Source organism: Aedes albopictus, chromosome 3 (assembly GCF_035046485.1).
Source record: "Aedes albopictus strain Foshan chromosome 3, AalbF5, whole genome shotgun sequence".
NCBI lineage: Eukaryota > Metazoa > Arthropoda > Insecta > Diptera > Culicidae > Aedes > Aedes albopictus.
This window is the reverse complement of record NC_085138.1, coordinates 369,740,333-369,748,237: the sequence shown is the minus strand read 5'-3', so window position 1 is coordinate 369,748,237 and position 7,905 is coordinate 369,740,333.

The window sequence follows — 7,905 nt, the reverse complement described above, 5'->3', positions numbered from 1 at the left end:
CTTTCAGGGAATCCAGAAAAAATATTATTTTTTTGATACAGTGTTGCCAGATATCATATTTTTCAATTTTAAAACTAAAAATCGATTTTTCTCAAAATACGTATATCTTGATTTTAAAAATTTTGATTCCATCGTGTTTATCAGACGTTTTTCTATCGAAAAAGCTTAACTCCCCAAGGTAATTTGCGTCGTTCCTGAGATATAGGGTTTTTAATGAAAAATATTCATTTTTTTCATATAAAGTATCATATAAAATCAGGTGCAGTTTATAAATTTCGTAAAAAAACATTGTTCGATGCCATATAATCAAGTTTTGTGCTTATTTGAACAATATCGAGTAAAAATTGTGACAGTGTTGCCGGTTTACCTTTTTTATTATACCATGAAACCTAACCTTCAAGTGTTTGACAATGTACAGGTTATTCTGAAAAATCGCACCATGTGTTTTGCAAGATGTGTGAGCAAGATAAAAACAGTTCACATCTTCTCTAACGACCCTGTTGTTGACCTTTTCTTCACAGACAAACAGACGTAACACCTAGAAAATTTTTTGCGAAAATCCATCGCCTAGTTCACACTAGGTGAAACGTCTAACGCTTAGAGAAAAGATGTGCGCACCTCTAGTTATGAAAGCTACAACTATAAAGGTTTAAAAGGATCGTTAAACCGTGGTCGTTGGAATTTTTTCCAATGTTACGTCTGTTTGTCTGTGTTTTCTTGTTTATGATCCTATCTGACAAAATGACCCGATAATTGATAGTTGCCACACATGTCATTTTTATTGTAAACATCTAATTTACACAAAAGCTTCCGTAAATAGATAACACCAAATAAAAACAAATGATTTCTGTTTTTTTATACATAACGAGCACATTTGGCAACACTGCATGAGTATGAGCATAGATGGCAACACAATTCATAATTGCTACTCCATGACTAATCGCAGCGAACGATTGTCGCTTTGGTTTGTGTGTTTGCTTATCAGCGACGACAGCAGCCACTTCGATCGCTCACCAGAATTCTTCATCATTCGCCATTCATTCATTCGCTTGCGATCAAAACTGCGACGAACGGCAACGAATATCCATGTCAAGCAACTTGCGCATGGCTTTCCACTGGTGATGGGGTTCATGCTTGATCACGACAATCCGTTTGCTGCATCTTTCTCGATTCGATTCAGCAAAAAGGAGTGAATATGAATGGAGTGAGGCGAATATATCTATCCTTAATATGATACAATACATTGTCGATCTGGAAGTCACCTATAATTGATCGAACAATCGATTTGATTTATCGGAATTAACCTTCGCGTACAACCGATCTCTTTTCCATGCAAAAAAAACCTGAGAAAAGTACGCTCTAGGGAGCAAACGCCACTAATCCAGTTCACTCAGAATTTTTTGTTCATTCTTCGCCACGAAGAACAAACAAAAACTCATACCACACCCTAAAACGAAACAACACAGGCTTGTGTACAATGTACACAGGCTTGTGTACAATGTACACAGATTTGTGTACTACTAGATCAGCCTCCACCGCTGTATCAAATGTACACAGTCACTTTTCTGGCTCTAGCGCGGGTATGGGAGCAAAGTTCATAACTAATTTTCTCTGAACGATGACATGCATTATCAGGAATCGATCAATGCAAAAATAATTGTTAATTTTGTTTTCATGCCAGCGCTGGAGCCGGAAAAGTATCTGTGTACATTTGACACAGCGGTGAGGCTGATCTAGTAGTACACAAATCTGTGTAACTTCTGTAACCGTGCATATGCAATCACATCAATAGACAACACAATACTCAACACTGTTCTTCACTTCTCTGCCCGGGACAATAAAGGACATGATCTATTATTCTGCAATCCAGTAAGAGTAAACGCAATACTAAGCATCCCCGCACCTGTTGTTTGCGTTTCCGCTAAATACTAGCATACTTGGCAACACTGCCTTAAAAATCAATCAAAAGATATTTTTACAGGGATTTTTATAAGGAGCTGGACCTTCGAATATAAAATAAAAATACTAAAGTCTGAGCTACCAGTTGCGCGACGATGCGTAGTATCCAATATTATCTAATTCCAAAGGATATCATACCTCATATTTTATCATATTCCTTATTTTCAGGTTTAGCTTCTGAAATTAGCTGTGGGTCATTGAATGTAGTTATATCGAAATGACATTTTCAGCACTGTTGCTTATAAATACACTCATCAAATGTTTTCTTGAATATATTTTACGTCGATGTTGCCAAATGTACTAAACCTTTTGGCTTGTTAATTAGATTTTATACTAATGTTGTAGTAAAATTAAGATTTCTACAATAAATATTACATATTTGGCAGCACTTCTGTTCAGATAATGTTAAAATATATGAAATTTGTTTAGAATTGATGATCTCTCAATAGATACATTTATTTTTACATATTATTTTTATCAAAAAAATAATATTTTTTCTGGATTCCCTGAACGACTTCCTTTAAAAAAGCCGAAGGTCGAAAATGTGTAGGGGCAATCGTTTCAATGATTAAAATAAAAGAAAGAGAGGATAATTTTCATATCGGGGGGTGCTGCCACGGACCGAGGGGTGATCCGATCGGCACCAAAATTTGGATTTTTTCTTTTTCCATCTAAACAAATGTTTCAACCAAATTTGGTTCAAATCCGTGATGGTCGGTTGCAAGTTTTCACATTTTCTCGGTCACTTCATATGGAATGACCCTTATAGGTTACACTGTTGAAAATGCTTTGACATCCATGTGCACAACAGAACATGTGCTCGATGAACAAATTGAGATTTGAAATTATGAAAAGAAATCCACGTACTCCGGTGAGACTCGAACTCACGACTCCCAATTCGTGAGTTCGAGTCTCACCGGAGTACGTGGATTTCTTTTCATAATTTCAAATCTCAATTTGAATGGAGAACCTCCTCCATCCTCTGGAAGGACTCACAATATCATAGACATTTCATGCTTTCAAAAATGTCCACATGCCAAATTTAGTTCGTTTTGCACATATTATGCAGACATTCTCTGTATTCTGTTTGATTAGGTTGGTGGGGTGTTGCGTCAAGATTAAGGAGGAGTCCTTTGCCTTCAAAACCCTCCGCATGACAAATTTTGTTTTATTTGCTTGATTAATTTTTGGATTATGAGTCATGTTTTATCTGTATGAGCCTTTACCTTTACCCAGAATCATTTCTGGTCTTCCCAAACCTCCACGTTTTTGACTAAGAAGCAGTTCAAACTTTTATCAGTATATACTTATCAGGGATCTATGACAAAAGGTCGAAGGTCATAAGGTCGAAAGTCGAATGGTCGAAAGGACAAAAGGTCGAAGGGTCAAAAGGTCGCAAGGTCGAAATAAAAAATAACTAGGACAAAAGATCGAAATGACAAGCGGTCAAAAGGTCGAAAGGTCGAAATAACAAAAAATAACTAGGACAAAAGGTCGAAGAGTCAAAAGGTCGAAAGGTCAAAATAAAAAATAACAAGGCCAAATGTCGAGAGGAAGAAGGTTGGAAGGTCAAAGGTTCGAAGGCTGTAGTTAGTAATTAAATTGAAAGGCCAGGATTCGTTAGGTACGAAAAGCGGATTTCAAATTTATTCAAGTACCTGCAGCGCGATGATTTACGTCATACATATTTTTCGCATTACGTCACTCATAATCAATATGAATTTTTGGATGGAATAAAAAGAAATGGTCAAAACGAATAGAAAAAAAATGTATAAAGTATCAAAAATGCAATGTCTAATAAGTACATTGAACTAGAGGTTATTAAAAAAATAAAACGTAACGTTGATCTTCACATCTTTTGATATTTAAGTGGATCTTTGTAGGAGATCTCTTTGGACATTTTCAGCGGCGATTCCCTAACCTCAAATCTACTTGTTCAACGAATGTAAATATTTGAATCTTCTTAACAAATTTGCTTATAATTTGTAGAAAATGGCGAGAATAGTTGTTTCCGTCCATTTTCAATTTGATCCTTATCCTGAATTATCCACAAAAGCAAGTTTTAGGGTCGTTGAACAGGTAAAAAGTGACGTTATGAGACGCTGATAGTATAACTAGAAAGAACGACCTATTTTTAAAAGAAGGAAAAATATTATACACAATTATATTATTAGTTAGTATGCTAAAAATTATCAAAAAGCATTACTAGAAAGAACAGTATGTTCAAAAGAAGGTAAAATTATATAGGAAAAAATTATGGTAGTCATGCCAATAGCTGTAAATATGTTACTACAAAAAAATAAATAAAAAAAATAACATAAAAACGTGATTTGAAATAGTTTGCTAGTTTATTGAATTCAATGCAAGATCTAGTCGTAATATTTTATTTATTTTATTTATTTGACAACATCTTCGGCTGAAAGCCGCACAGACTGATTGGCTAGACTTAATTCTATTTTTGTAATATAGTATCTAGGCAAGAAAACTTAAAGAATGACCAAACGTTTAATGCATAATAACCTAATATGTGCCAAAATTGTCAATGTCGCTTACATCATTTCACAGAACTACGCCAGTAACTACTTTGAAGAAAATATTGCGAGTTTTTTTAATGCTCCCTGTGACAGTAATGTCCATTCAGGATATTGTTCATTCGGCTACATGACGTTCGACCTAATGGTCTTTTCCCTTTTCGGAGATGAAAGGGAACTCCCAATATTATTGACATTTTCAGCCTTAAAAATCTCCATATGGCCAAATTTAGTTCCCTTTGTTTTTTTGCTGACTTGAAACCGTTGGGTTACCAACAAATTGTTGGTTTTTGTTTTGTATTTTATGGTAAGTATCGGATCCTCTTCACGTTGTGTAAAAACAGTAGGAAAATATCACAGAAGTGATAGGGTCAAGTATCGCTGTAACTGTTTTGTCGCTACGAATTATGTAACAGGGCTGTACAAATGAGCGGCAAATGACGGGAAAGGGAGAAAATTAAAAACTTTGTGGCTCCTTGAATAAGCAGCTACTACTAACGTTAGAATTTGACTGCTTGAACAAAAATAAGCTCAAACTTACTGTAAAACTGATGATTTTGTAAATATTTTAAGAAATAATCAAATTACAGGTTTACATGAGCTGTATTATGAGTTTAGCTTTTTTTTCGCTTTGAAAATATTTTTCAGGCTGTTTATTGCAGTCTTAAGAAGAAAAGTACCCCGAACGGTCAGTGGCAAGAATATTTCCACTTAAATTTTCGAGTGTTTCTTTTAAACAAAAATGGTTTTGTACCTACATTTAATCATGCGTATAATCATGTCCATAATAGTATGCGTTGACACCTTGCCGACCTTAGTTTTGTCGGCCTGATAAAGGAATAATAGTGCAGTGATAAAATATTCGGTTCAAGTACCCTTCCCCTCCCCTTTCCTAGCAGGAGCTAAGCTGTGCTCTGAGGAAGAGTACAGCTCAGGAGAATTTGAATACCTTGCACTATAATGGAGGGAGACAGTTTTTAAAATAAACCGACCTCTTTGTTTGGACCCTTTAATTCAATAGGTCTCTGTCTAGCACACGGCTCGGCCCGCGGAACCGGGAATGGTTCCCGCGCCTAACCGTAAACGACCGTGAGTTCTCATAGCACACACTTTAACAAATTAACACAAAACAACACGCACACGCCACAAATAGGAACCTTCAATTAAAAGAAGGAATCATCTACAATGACCAGCTTGGCTACCAACCAACTCTTTATCAATGTAAATATGCGATTTAAAAGGACAAATCTCTCATAGAGTTATCAATTTGATCGCCACAAACTGCACAACAGTCACACGAATAAATAGCCATGATGAAATGATGTAAACATTTCGGTCAGGACTAAATCAGATCGATCTTATGAAGCCACTCGCTCATCAAGTTTATTCGCCTATCCTTAGTTTTGTATGAAGAGATTTGCTCTAATTCTTTGCCGACTTAGCTAAGGAATCAATAGTCCGAGTGAAAAATCTGAGTTTTGTGAATTATCGTCATATTTCCAGCAATGCTCGCTAAATCCGTTCAGTGTTTTACAAATCTACAATGGCCGCTTCCAAGACTGCTCTTCGGCCTGTCACCATCCGCCCCCTGGTATCCAGCCCTTTTATTAACTAATCAGTGCAGCCGATCCACAGTGGAGCACCTAGTACATCAAAACTGATCAAAATTATTTTGACGCATTTTTACAACCCAAATGCAACCCAAATTAGTAATGAAACGTATTTCATAGTTTTCGTATTTTTTTATTTCGTCATTAGGGTGACCAATTTTATGATTGTAAAAGTCAAGATTTTTCTAAACTAAAATTTTTCAAAAAATCACAACTTTTGAACCAGTTGACCGATTTTAAACTTCTTTTTTTTTGCTTGAAAGCTGTTGAGTTCTAGTTTCCAGCAAAAATACGTTCAGAGGGCCAAATAGTGTTTTAAGGCAAATAATATCATATAATAATATAATTATCACGATTTTTTCAAAGTGTTGCAACTTTTGAAATCGGAAACATCCGGAAGGTTTTCTTTCTGCATTTGAAAGAGGAACAATAGTTTTAACATACACTAAACGCAGATTTTCCGGAAACAGCCGGAAAATTAACTTATTTCATTTTGAATGTACGGTAAAGGATTCCATCAAATATTTTTTTCAATATTTTCATATATTGTATGTAAATTCAACGTCAATTTGTTTGGGTTTCAAATTAACAGAATAACAACATTAACCTTCTTTAACAAACTGCATTGTTGAATTGATTGACTATCAATTTCATTCACTTTGTACGGTCAAAACTAGCACGCGCTGTGAGTTATATCAAAGAAAACGGCTAAACTTCAGCTTCACTTAACCTCTTCTGATAAGCGTAAACAAAACATTTGTACACTGCTTAGCTGTCAAACGATTACACGATAACTACACTTGGCAAAAACACAACGGAAAACCCAATTACTTCATTTTGAGTTTTTCCACTTATGATCAGGTTTTGATGTGATTTACTCCAATGTGCGATCCATTCCCGGTCATCGCTGTGACGAAGCCCCAAGCACACCTTCGCTATGAACCAATACCCTACATCCAGTTTCTCCTTAAGGACAAACGTCTTGAAATCCCGCTTCAACAGTACATCAGAACTTCAGACGCACAAATCTTGAGAAGCAATCTTCAAACAACAGTGCATTTTATTATTCTGTTCTTGTCACTAGTAATAAGCTTAGAATAAGAAGATTAGGTGCGCTGGTTTTGTTTACGAAGAGAATTATACGCTCGAAATCGTGAGTAGGTGCCGAAGTCGGTCATTGTGGCTGCCATTTTGGGATTCTAACAAGTCTGTCCTTAAGAACAACTACAATTATTTCCCTCTTTAGAATCATGCATCTCTCACGTAAGTCAAATGTCATAACAAATTTGATCTTCCAACGAACAAAGAAATTGAAATATTTACCAGTTTTTGATCCGATTGACGTAATTGTAGGATTCTATCATTGATTCACGCACAAAAATGCGAAAGTGTCGTACATGACGCAAATTACATTTGAAGATCATGTGTACCAAATTTCCCGATTAAATGTGACATCAACGATGCGGAATTAATCTGGTAACGAACGAACGGTTGGAAGTCAAATAAACTACTTACTCAAGTGGCGTTTGAATCATCAGGTGACACCGCGTCCACCATGAAGACGACGTCCATGCGTGTAATTGGCGTATTGACGACATGCTTTTCAAGTGTTCCGAGACAAGATTTCGAGATAACGACGATGGATCCACCCGCAGTGGGGATTTCCGGCGACGACGGGACGATTCGTTTAGGAAATTGGTTGCTTGTTCAGCTTTAAGCGTGGATTAAAGAGATTAGCAGTCTAGCAGAAAGATTTATTTGAAGTATGTATTCGATTTCCGTTGTTCATAGGAAGAGTGTTTCAT